At 42.7% G+C, this 12710-nt stretch overlaps 1 protein-coding gene across 2 annotated transcripts in view; it reads left to right on the forward strand.

Moving 5' to 3' along the window:
• LOC136426046 (elongator complex protein 1-like) overlaps window positions 1–12710 on the forward strand; it is a 193058-nt gene that overhangs the window by 160333 nt on the left and 20015 nt on the right. The gene's annotated exons all lie outside the window — the stretch shown is intronic.

Here is a 12710-nt window from a genome sequence, read left to right on the forward strand (position 1 = left end):
GGATTTCAAATATCGTGCTTTGTTCTCGAGTTATGAGACTTTAAAAGTTAACCCTAACCCTAACCCTAGGTGTTAGGGTTAGGGTTAGGGTTAAGGCACAAGTTTCTCCAAACGGGCCAAACTTGGACTCATTCGAAAGGTCTTTCGACCAGGAGTTTGAAACTGAAAACGGATGTCAAATATCGTGCTTTGTTCTCGAGTTATGAGACTTTAAAAGTTAACCCTAACCCTAACCCTAGGTGTTAGGGTTAGGGTTAAGGCACAAGTTTCTCCAAACGGGACAAACTTGGACTCATTCGAAAGGTCTTTCGGCCAGGAGTTTGAAACTGAAAACGGATTTCAAATATCGTGCTTTGTTCTCGAGTTATGAGACTTTAAAAGTTAACCCTAACCCTAACCCTAGGTGTTAGGGTTAGGGTTAGGGTTAAGGCACAAGTTTCTTTAAACGGGCCAAACTTGGACTCATTCGAAAGGTCTTTCGGCCAGGAGTTTGAAACTGAAAACGGATTTCAAATATCGTGCTTTGTTCTCGAGTTATGAGACTTTAAAAGTTAACCCTAACCCTAACCCTAGGTGTTAGGGTTAGGGTTAGGGTTAAGGCACAAGTTTCTCCAAACGGGCCAAACTTGGACTCATTCGAAAGGTCTTTCGGCCAGGAGTTTGAAACTGAAAACGGATTTCAAATATCGTGCTTTGTTCTCGAGTTATGAGACTTTAAAAGTTAACCCTAACCCTAACCCTAGGTGTTAGGGTTAGGGTTAGGGTTAAGGCACAAGTTTCTCCAAACGGGCCAAACTTGGACTCATTCGAAAGGTCTTTCGGTCAGGAGTTTGAAACTGAAAACGGATGTCAAATATCGTGCTTTGTTCTCGAGTTATGAGACTTTAAAAGTTAACCCTAACCCTAACCCTAGGTGTAAGGGTTAGGGTTAGGGTTAAGGCACAAGTTTCTCCAAACGGGCCAAACTTGGACTCATTCGAAAGGTCTTTCGGCCAGGAGTTTGAAACTGAAAACGGATTTCAAATATCGTACTTTGTTCTCGAGTTATGAGACTTTAAAAGTTAACCCTAACCCTAACCCTAGGTGTTAGGGTTAGGGTTAGGGTTAAGGCACAAGTTTCTCCAAACGGGCCAAACTTGGACTCATTCGAAAGGTCTTTCGGCCAGGAGTTTGAAACTGAAAACGGATTTCAAATATCGTGCTTTGTTCTCGAGTTATGAGACTTTAAAAGTTAACCCTAACCCTAACCCTAGGTGTTAGGGTTAGGGTTAGGGTTAAGGCACAAGTTTCTCCAAACGGGCCAAACTTGGACTCATTCGAAAGGGTCTTTCGGCCAGGAGTTTGAAACTGAAAACGGATTTCAAATATCGTGCTTTGTTCTCGAGTTATGAGACTTTAAAAGTTAACCCTAACCCTAACCCTAGGTGTTAGGGTTAGGGTTAGGGTTAAGGCACAAGATTCTCCAAACGGGCCAAACTTGGACTCATTCGAAAGGTCTTTCGGCCAGGAGTTGAAACTGAAAACGGATTTCAAATATCTTGCTTTGTTCTCGAGTTATGTGACTTTAAAAGTTAACCCTAACCCTAACCCTAGGTGTTAGGGTTAGGGTTAGGGTTAAGGCACAAGTTTCTCCAAACGGGCCAAACTTGGACTCATTCGAAAGGTCTTTCGGCCAGGAGTTTGAAACTGAAAACGGATTTCAAATATCGTGCTTTGTTCTCGAGTTATGAGACTTTAAAAGTTAACCCTAACCCTAACCCTAGGTGTTAGGGTTAGGGTTAGGGTTAAGGCACAAGTTTCTCCAAACGGGCCAAACTTGGACTCATTCGAAAGGTCTTTCGGCCAGGAGTTTTGAAACTGAAAACGGATTGCAAATATCGTGCTTTGTTCTCGAGTTATGAGACTTTAAAAGTTAACCCCTAACCCCTAACCCTAGGTGTTAGGGTTAGGGTTAGGGTTAAGGCACAAGTTTCTCCAAACGGGCCAAACTTGGACTCATTCGAAAGGTCTTTCGGCCAGGAGTTTGAAACTGAAAACGGATTTCAAATATCGTGCTTTGTTCTCGAGTTATGAGACTTTAAAAGTTAACCCTAACCCTAACCCTAGGTGTTAGGGTTAGGGTTAAGGCACAAGTTTCTCCAAACGGGCAAAACTTGGACTCATTCGAAAGGTCTTTCGGCCAGGAGTTTGAAACTGAAAACGGATTTCAAATATCGTACTTTGTTCTCGAGTTATGAGACTTTAAAAGTTAACCCTAACCCTAGGTGTTAGGGTTAGGGTTAGGGTTAAGGCACAAGTATCTCAAAACGGGAAAAACTTGGACTCATTCGAAAGGTCTTTCGGCCAGGAGTTTGAAACTGAAAACGGATTTCAAATATCGTACTTTGTTCTCGAGTTATGAGACTTTAAAAGTTAACCCTAACCCTAACCCTAGGTGTTAGGGTTAGGGTTAGGGTTAAGGCACAAGTTTCTCCAAACGGGCCAAACTTGGACTCATTCGGAAGGTCTTTCGGCCAGGAGTTTGAAACTGAAAACGGAATTCAAATATCGTGCTTTGTTCTCGAGTTATGAGACTTTAAAAGTTAACCCTAACCCTAACCCTAGGTGTTAGGGGTTAGGGTTAGGGTTAAGGCACAAGTTTCTCCAAACGGGCCAAACTTGGACTCATTCGAAAGGTCTTTCGGCCAGGAGTTTGAAACTGAAAACGGATTTCAAATATCGTACTTTGTTCTCGAGTTATGAGACTTTAAAAGTTAACCCTAACCCTAACCCTAGGTGTTAGGGTTAGGGTTAGGGTTAAGGCACAAGTTTCTCCAAACGGGCCAAACTTGGACTCATTCGAAAGGTCTTTCGGCCAGGAGTTTGAAACTGAAAACGGATTTCAAATATCGTGCTTTGTTCTCGAGTTATGAGACTTTAAAAGTTAACCCTAACCCTAACCCTAGGTGTTAGGGTTAGGGTTAGGGTTAAGGCACAAGTTTCTCCAAACGGGCCAAACTTGGACTCATTCGAAAGGTCTTTCGGCCAGGAGTTTGAAACTGAAAACGGATTTCAAATATCGTGCTTTGTTCTCGAGTTATGAGACTTTAAAAGTTAACCCTAACCCTAACCCTAGGTGTTAGGGTTAGGGTTAGGGTTAAGGCACAAGATTCTCCAAACGGGCCAAACTTGGACTCATTCGAAAGGTCTTTCGGCCAGGAGTTTGAAACTGAAAACGGATTTCAAATATCTTGCTTTGTTCTCGAGTTATGTGACTTTAAAGTTAACCCTAACCCTAACCCTAGGTGTTAGGGTTAGGGTTAGGGTTAAGGCACAAGTTTCTCCAAACGGGCCAAACTTGGACTCATTCGAAAGGTCTTTCGGCCAGGAGTTTGAAACTGAAAACGGATTTCAAATATCGTGCTTTGTTCTCGAGTTATGAGACTTTAAAAGTTAACCCTAACCCTAACCCTAGGTGTTAGGGTTAGGGTTAGGGTTAAGGCACAAGTTTCTCCAAACGGGCCAAACTTGGACTCATTCGAAAGGTCTTTCGGCCAGGAGTTTGAAACTGAAAACGGATTGCAAATATCGTGCTTTGTTCCTCGAGTTATGAGACTTTAAAAGTTAACCCTAACCCTAACCCTAGGTGTTAGGGTTAGGGTTAGGGTTAAGGCACAAGTTTCTCCAAACGGGCCAAAACTTGGACTCATTCGAAAGGTCTTTCGGCCAGGAGTTTGAAACTGAAAACGGATTTCAAATATCGTGCTTTGTTCTCGAGTTATGAGACTTAAAAGTTAACCCTAACCCTAACCCTAGGTGTTAGGGTTAGGGTTAAGGCACAAGTTTCTCCAAACGGGCCAAACTTGGACTCATTCGAAAGGTCTTTCGGCCAGGAGTTTGAAACTGAAAACGGATTTCAAATATCGTACTTTGTTCTCGAGTTATGAGACTTTAAAAGTTAACCCTAACCCTAACCCTAGGTGTTAGGGTTAGGGTTAGGGTTAAGGCACAAGTATCTCAAAACGGGAAAAACTTGGACTCATTCGAAAGGTCTTTCGGCCAGGAGTTTGAAACTGAAAACGGATTTCAAATATCGTACTTTGTTCTCGAGTTATGAGACTTTAAAAGTTAACCCTAACCCTAACCCTAGGTGTTAGGGTTAGGGTTAGGGTTAAGGCACATGTTTCTCCAAACGGGCCAAACTTGGACTCATTCGAAAAGGTCTTTCGGCCAGGAGTTTGAAACTGAAAACGGATTTCAAATATCGTGCTTTGTTCTCGAGTTATGAGACTTTAAAAGTTAACCCTAACCCTAACCCTAGGTGTTAGGGTTAGGGTTAGGGTTAAGGCACAAGTTTCTCCAAACGGGCCAAACTTGGACTCATTCGAAAGGTCTTTCGGCCAGGAGTTTGAAACTGAAAACGGATTTCAAATATCGTGCTTTGTTCTCGAGTTATGAGACTTTAAAAGTTAACCCTAACCCTAACCCTAGGTGTTAGGGTTAGGGTTAGGGTTAAGGCACAAGTTTCTCCAAACGGGCCAAACTTGGACTCATTCGAAAGGTCTTTCGGCCAGGAGTTTGAAACTGAAAACGGATTGCAAATATCGTGCTTTGTTCTCGAGTTATGAGACTTTAAAAGTTAACCCTAACCCTAACCCTAGGTGTTAGGGTTAGGGTTAGGGTTAAGGCACAAGTTTCTCCAAACGGGCCAAACTTGGACTCATTCGAAAGGTCTTTCGGCCAGGAGTTTGAACTGAAAACGGATTTCAAATATCGTGCTTTGTTCTCGAGTTATGAGACTTTAAAAGTTAACCCTAACCCTAACCCTAGGTGTTAGGGTTAGGGGTTAAGGCACAAGTTTCTCCAAACGGGCAAAACTTGGACTCATTCGAAAGGTCTTTCGGCCAGGAGTTTGAAACTGAAAACGGATTTCAAATATCGTACTTTGTTCTCGAGTTATGAGACTTTAAAAGTTAACCCTAACCCTAACCCTAGGTGTTAGGGTTAGGGTTAGGGTTAAGGCACAAGTATCTCAAAACGGGAAAAACTTGGACTCATTCGAAAGGTCTTTCGGCCAGGAGTTTGAAACTGAAAACGGATTTCAAATATCGTACTTTGTTCTCGAGTTATGAGACTTTAAAAGTTAACCCTAACCCTAACCCTAGGTGTTAGGGTTAGGGTTAGGGTTAAGGCACATGTTTCTCCAAACGGGCCAAACTTGGACTCATTCGAAAGGTCTTTCGGCCAGGAGTTTGAAACTGAAAACGGATTTCAAATATCGTGCTTTGTTCTCGAGTTATGAGACTTTAAAAGTTAACCCTAACCCTAACCCTAGGTGTTAGGGTTAGGGTTAGGGTTAAGGCACAAGTTTCTCCAAACGGGCCAAACTTGGACTCATTCGAAAGGTCTTTCGGCCAGGAGTTTGAAACTGAAAACGGATTTCAAATATCGTGCTTTGTTCTCGAGTTATGAGACTTTAAAAGTTAACCCTAACCCTAACCCTAGGTGTTAGGGTTAGGGTTAGGGTTAAGGCACAAGTTTCTCCAAACGGGCCAAACTTGGACTCATTCGAAAGGTCTTTCGGCCAGGAGTTTGAAACTGAAAACGGATTCAAATATCGTGCTTCGTTCTCGAGTTATGAGACTTTAAAAGTTAACCCTAACCCTAACCCTAGGTGTTAGGGTTAGGGTTAGGGTTAAGGCACAAGTTTCTCCAAACGGGCCAAACTTGGACTCATTCGAAAGGTCTTTCGGCCAGGAGTTTGAAACTGAAAACGGATTGCAAATATCGTGCTTTGTTCTCGAGTTATGAGACTTTAAAAGTTAACCCTAACCCTAACCCTAGGTGTTAGGGTTAGGGTTAGGGTTAAGGCACAAGTTTCTCCAAACGGGCCAAACTTGGACTCATTCGAAAGGTCTTTCGGCCAGGAGTTTGAAACTGAAAACGGATTTCAAATATCGTGCTTTGTTCTCGAGTTATGAGACTTTAAAAGTTAACCCTAACCCTAACCCTAGGTGTTAGTGGGTTAGGGTTAAGGCACAAGTTTCTCCAAACGGGCAAAACTTGGACTCATTCGAAAGGTCTTTCGGCCAGGAGTTTGAAACTGAAAACGGATTTCAAATATCGTACTTTGTTCTCGAGTTATGAGACTTTAAAAGTTAACCCTAACCCTAGGTGTTAGGGTTAGGGTTAGGGTTAAGGCACAAGTTTCTCCAAACGGGCCAAACTTGGACTCATTCGAAAGGTCTTTCGGCCAGGAGTTTGAAACTGAAAACGGATTTCAAATATCGTGCTTTGTTCTCGAGTTATGAGACTTTAAAAGTTAACCCTAACCCTAACCCTAGGTGTTAGGGTTAGGGTTAGGGTTAAGGCACAAGTTTCTCCAAACGGGCCAAACTTGGACTCATTCGAAAGGTCTTTCGGCCAGGAGTTTGAAACTGAAAACGGATTTCAAATATCGTGCTTTGTTCTCGAGTTATGAGACTTTAAAAGTTAACCCTAACCCTAACCCTAGGTGTTAGGGTTAGGGTTAGGGTTAAGGCACAAGTTTCTCCAAAAGGGCCAAACTTGGACTCATTCGAAAGGTCTTTCGGCCAGGAGTTTGAAACTGAAAACGGATTTCAAATATCGTGCTTTGTTCTCGAGTTATGAGACTTTAAAAGTTAACCCTAACCCTAACCCTAGGTGTTAGGGTTAGGGTTAGGGTTAAGGCACAAGATTCTCCAAACGGGCCAAACTTGGACTCATTCGAAAGGTCTTTCGGCCAGGAGTTTGAAACTGAAAACGGATTTCAAATATCTTGCTTTGTTCTCGAGTTATGTGACTTTAAAAGTTAACCCTAACCCTAACCCTAGGTGTTAGGGTTAGGGTTAGGGTTAAGGCACAAGTTTCTCCAAACGGGCCAAACTTGGACTCATTCGAAAGGTCTTTCGGCCAGGAGTTTGAAACTGAAAACGGATTTCAAATATCGTGCTTTGTTCTCGAGTTATGAGACTTTAAAAGTTAACCCTAACCCTAACCCTAGGTGTTAGGGTTAGGGTTAGGGTTAAGGCACAAGTTTCTCCAAACGGGCCAAACTTGGACTCATTCGAAAGGTCTTTCGGCCAGGAGTTTGAAACTGAAAACGGATTGCAAATATCGTGCTTTGTTCTCGAGTTATGAGACTTTAAAAGTTAACCCTAACCCTAACCCTAGGTGTTAGGGTTAGGGTTAGGGTTAAGGCACAAGTTTCTCCAAACGGGCCAAACTTGGACTCATTCGAAAGGTCTTTCGGCCAGGAGTTTGAAACTGAAAACGGATTTCAAATATCGTGCTTTGTTCTCGAGTTATGAGACTTTAAAAGTTAACCCTAACCCTAACCCTAGGTGTTAGGGTTAGGGTTAAGGCACAAGTTTCTCCAAACGGGCAAAACTTGGACTCATTCGAAAGGTCTTTCGGCAGGAGTTTGAAACTGAAAACGGATTTCAAATATCGTACTTTGTTCTCGAGTTATGAGACTTTAAAAGTTAACCCTAACCCTAACCCTAGGTGTTAGGGTTAGGGTTAGGGTTAAGGCACAAGTATCTCAAAACGGGAAAAACTTGGACTCATTCGAAAGGTCTTTCGGCCAGGAGTTTGAAACTGAAAACGGATTTCAAATATCGTACTTTGTTCTCGAGTTATGAGACTTTAAAAGTTAACCCTAACCCTAACCCTAGGTGTTAGGGTTAGGGTTAGGGTTAAGGCACATGTTTCTCCAAACGGGCCAAACTTGGACTCATTCGAAAGGTCTTTCGGCCAGGAGTTTGAAACTGAAAACGGATTTCAAATATCGTGCTTTGTTCTCGAGTTATGAGACTTTAAAAGTTAACCCTAACCCTAACCCTAGGTGTTAGGGTTAGGGTTAGGGTTAAGGCACAAGTTTCTCCAAAACGGGCCAAACTTGGACTCATTCGAAAGGTCTTTCGGCCAGGAGTTTGAAACTGAAAACGGATTTCAAATATCGTGCTTTGTTCTCGAGTTATGAGACTTTAAAAGTTAACCCTAACCCTAACCCTAGGTGTTAGGGTTAGGGTTAGGGTTAAGGCACAAGTTTCTCCAAACGGGCCAAACTTGGACTCATTCGAAAGGTCTTTCGGCCAGGAGTTTGAAACTGAAAACGGAATTCAAATATCGTGCTTCGTTCTCGAGTTATGAGACTTTAAAAGTTAACCCTAACCCTAACCCTAGGTGTTAGGGTTAGGGTTAGGGTTAAGGCACAAGTTTCTCCAAACGGGCCAAACTTGGACTCATTCGAAAGGTCTTTCGGCCAGGAGTTTGAAACTGAAAACGGATTGCAAATATCGTGCTTTGTTCTCGAGTTATGAGACTTTAAAAGTTAACCCTAACCCTAACCCTAGGTGTTAGGGTTAGGGTTAGGGTTAAGGCACAAGTTTCTCCAAACGGGCCAAACTTGGGACTCATTCGAAAGGTCTTTCGGCCAGGAGTTTGAAACTGAAAACGGATTTCAAATATCGTGCTTTGTTCTCGAGTTATGAGACTTTAAAAGTTAACCCTAACCCTAACCCTAGGTGTTAGGGTTAGGGGTTAAGGCACAAGTTTCTCCAAAACGGGCAAAACTTGGACTCATTCGAAAGGTCTTTCGGCCAGGAGTTTGAAACTGAAAACGGATTTCAAATATCGTACTTTGTTCTCGAGTTATGAGACTTTAAAAGTTAACCCTAACCCTAACCCTAGGTGTTAGGGTTAGGGTTAGGGTTAAGGCACAAGTATCTCAAAACGGGAAAAACTTGGACTCATTCGAAAGGTCTTTCGGCCAGGAGTTTGAAACTGAAAACGGATTTCAAATATCGTACTTTGTTCTCGAGTTATGAGACTTTAAAAGTTAACCCTAACCCTAACCCTAGGTGTTAGGGTTAGGGTTAGGGTTAAGGCACATGTTTCTCCAAACGGGCCAAACTTGGACTCATTCGAAAGGTCTTTCGGCCAGGAGTTTGAAACTGAAAACGGATTTCAAATATCGTGCTTTGTTCTCGAGTTATGAGACTTTAAAAGTTAACCCTAACCCTAACCCTAGGTGTTAGGGTTAGGGTTAGGGTTAAGGCACAAGTTTCTCCAAACGGGCCAAACTTGGACTCATTCGAAAGGTCTTTCGGCCAGGAGTTTGAAACTGAAAACGGATTTCAAATATCGTGCTTTGTTCTCGAGTTATGAGACTTTAAAAGTTAACCCTAACCCTAACCCTAGGTGTTAGGGTTAGGGTTAGGGTTAAGGCACAAGTTTCTCCAAACGGGCCAAACTTGGACTCATTCGAAAGGTCTTTCGGCCAGGAGTTTGAAACTGAAAACGGAATTCAAATATCGTGCTTCGTTCTCGAGTTATGAGACTTTAAAAGTTAACCCTAACCCTAACCCTAGGTGTTAGGGTTAGGGTTAGGGTTAAGGCACAAGTTTCTCCAAACGGGCCAAACTTGGACTCATTCGAAAGGTCTTTCGGCCAGGAGTTTGAAACTGAAAACGGATTTCAAATATCGTGCTTTGTTCTCGAGTTATGAGACTTTAAAAGTTAACCCTAACCCTAACCCTAGGTGTTAGGGGTTAGGGTTAGGGCACAAGTTTCTCCAAACGGGCCAAACTTGGACTCATTCGAAAGGTCTTTCGGCCAGGGAGTTTGAAACTGAAAACGGATTGCAAATATCGTGCTTTGTTCTCGAGTTATGAGACTTTAAAAGTTAACCCTAACCCTAACCCTAGGTGTTAGGGTTAGGGTTAGGGTTAAGGCACAAGTTTCTCCAAACGGGCCAAACTTGGACTCATTCGAAAGGTCTTTCGGCCAGGAGTTTGAAACTGAAAACGGATTTCAAATATCGTGCTTTGTTCTCGAGTTATGAGACTTTAAAGTTAACCCTAACCCTAACCCTAGGTGTTAGGGTTAGGGTTAGGGTTAAGGCACATGTTTCTCCAAACGGGCCAAACTTGGACTCATTCGAAAGGTCTTATCGGCCAGGAGTTTGAAACTGAAAACGGATTTCAAATATCGTGCTTTGTTCTCGAGTTATGAGACTTTAAAAGTTAACCCTAACCCTAACCCTAGGTGTTAGGGTTAGGGTTAGGGTTAAGGCACAAGTTTCTCCAAACGGGCCAAACTTGGACTCATTCGAAAGGTCTTTCGGCCAGGAGTTTGAAACTGAAAACGGATTTCAAATATCGTGCTTTGTTCTCGAGTTATGAGACTTTAAAAGTTAACCCTAACCCTAACCCTAGGTGTTAGGGTTAGGGTTAGGGTTAAGGCACAAGTTTCTCCAAACGGGCCAAACTTGGACTCATTCGAAAGGTCTTTCGGCCAGGAGTTTGAAACTGAAAACGGAATTCAAATATCGTGCTTTCGTTCTCGAGTTATGAGACTTTAAAAGTTAACCCTAACCCTAACCCTAGGTGTTAGGGTTAGGGTTAGGGTTAAGGCACAAGTTTCTCCAAACGGGCCAAACTTGGACTCATTCGAAAGGTCTTTCGGCCAGGAGTTTGAAACTGAAAACGGATTTCAAATATCGTGCTTTGTTCTCGAGTTATGAGACTTTAAAAGTTAACCCTAACCCTAACCCTAGGTGTTAGGGTTAGGTAGGGTTAAGGCACAAGTTTCTCCAAACGGGCCAAACTTGGACTCATTCGAAAGGTCTTTCGGCCAGGAGTTTGAAACTGAAAACGGATTTCAAATATCGTGCTTTGTTCTCGAGTTATGAGACTTTAAAAGTTAACCCTAACCCTAACCCTAGGTGTTAGGGTATTAGGGTTAGGGTTAAGGCACAAGTTTCTCCAAACGGGCCAAACTTGGACTCATTCGAAAGGTCTTTCGGCCAGGAGTTTGAAACTGAAAACGGATTTCAAATATCGTGCTTTGTTCTCGAGTTATGAGACTTTAAAAGTTAACCACCCTAACCCTAGGTGTTAGGGTTAGGGTTAGGGTTTAAGGCACAAGTTTCTCCAAACGGGCCAAACTTGGACTCATTCGAAAGGTCTTTCGGCCAGGAGTTTGAAACTGAAAACGGATTTCAAATATCGTGCTTTGTTCTCGAGTTATGAGACTTTAAAAGTTAACCCTAACCCTAACCCTAGGTGTTAGGGGTTAGGGTTAGGGTTAAGGCACAAGTTTCTCCAAACGGGCCAAACTTGGACTCATTCGAAAGGTCTTTCGGCCAGGAGTTTGAAACTGAAAACGGATTTCAAATATCGTGCTTTGTTCTCGAGTTATGAGACTTTAAAAGTTAACCCTAACCCTAACCCTAGGTGTTAGGTTAGGGTTAGGGTTAAGGCACAAGTTTCTCCAAACGGGCCAAACTTGGGACTCATTCGAAAGGTCTTTCGGCCAGGAGTTTGAAACTGAAAACGGATTTCAAATATCGTGCTTTGTTCTCGAGTTATGAGACTTTAAAAGTTAACCCTAACCCTAACCCTAGGTGTTAGGGTTAGGGTTAGGGTTAAGGCACAAGTTTCTCCAAACGGGCCAAACTTGGACTCATTCGAAAGGTCTTTCGGCCAGGAGTTTGAAACTGAAAACGGATTTCAAATATCGTGCTTTGTTCTCGAGTTATGAGACTTTAAAAGTTAACCCTAACCCTAACCCTAGGTGTTAGGGTTAGGGTTAGGGTTAAGGCACAAGTTTCTCCAAACGGGCCAAACTTGGACTCATTCGAAAGGTCTTTCGGCCAGGAGTTTGAAACTGAAAACGGATTTCAAATATCGTGCTTTGTTCTCGAGTTATGAGACTTTAAAAGTTAACCCTAACCCTAACCCTAGGTGTTAGGGTTAGGGTTAGGGTTAAGGCACAAGTTTCTCCAAACGGGCCAAACTTGGACTCATTCGAAAGGTCTTTCGGCCAGGAGTTTGAAACTGAAAACGGATTGCAAATATCGTGCTTTGTTCTCGAGTTATGAGACTTAAAAGTTAACCCTAACCCTAACCCTAGGTGTTAGGGTTAGGGTTAGGGTTAAGGCACAAGTTTCTCCAAACGGGCCAAACTTGGACTCATTCGAAAGGTCTTTCGGCCAGGAGTTTGAAACTGAAAACGGATTTCAAATATCGTGCTTTGTTCTCGAGTTATGAGACTTTAAAAGTTAACCCTAACCCTAACCCTAGGTGTTAGGGTTAGGGTTAAGGCACAAGTTTCTCCAAACGGGCCAAACTTGGACTCATTCGAAAGGTCTTTCGGCCAGGAGTTTGAAACTGAAAACGGATTTCAAATATCCGTACTTTGTTCTCGAGTTATGAGACTTTAAAAGTTAACCCTAACCCTAACCCTAGGTGTTAGGGTTAGGGTTAGGGTTAAGGCACAAGTATCTCAAAACGGGGAAAACTTGGACTCATTCGAAAGGTCTTTCGGCCAGGAGTTTGAAACTGAAACGGATTTCAAATATCGTACTTTGTTCTCGAGTTATGAGACTTTAAAAGTTAACCCTAACCCTAACCCTAGGTGTTAGGGTTAGGGTTAGGGTTAAGGCACATGTTTCTCCAAACGGGCCAAACTTGGACTCATTCGAAAGGTCTTTCGGCCAGGAGTTTGAAACTGAAAACGATTTCAAATATCGTGCTTTGTTCTCGAGTTATGAGACTTTAAAAGTTAACCCTAACCCTAACCCTAGGTGTTAGGGTTAGGGTTAGGGTTAAGGCACAAGTTTCTCCAAACGGGCCAAACTTGGACTCATTCGAAAGGTCTTTCGGCCAGAGTTTGAAACTGAAAACGAACATCACTATGTATAG

The sequence above is a fragment of the Branchiostoma lanceolatum genome, chromosome 19 (assembly GCF_035083965.1).
Source record: "Branchiostoma lanceolatum isolate klBraLanc5 chromosome 19, klBraLanc5.hap2, whole genome shotgun sequence".
Lineage (NCBI taxonomy): Eukaryota > Metazoa > Chordata > Leptocardii > Amphioxiformes > Branchiostomatidae > Branchiostoma > Branchiostoma lanceolatum.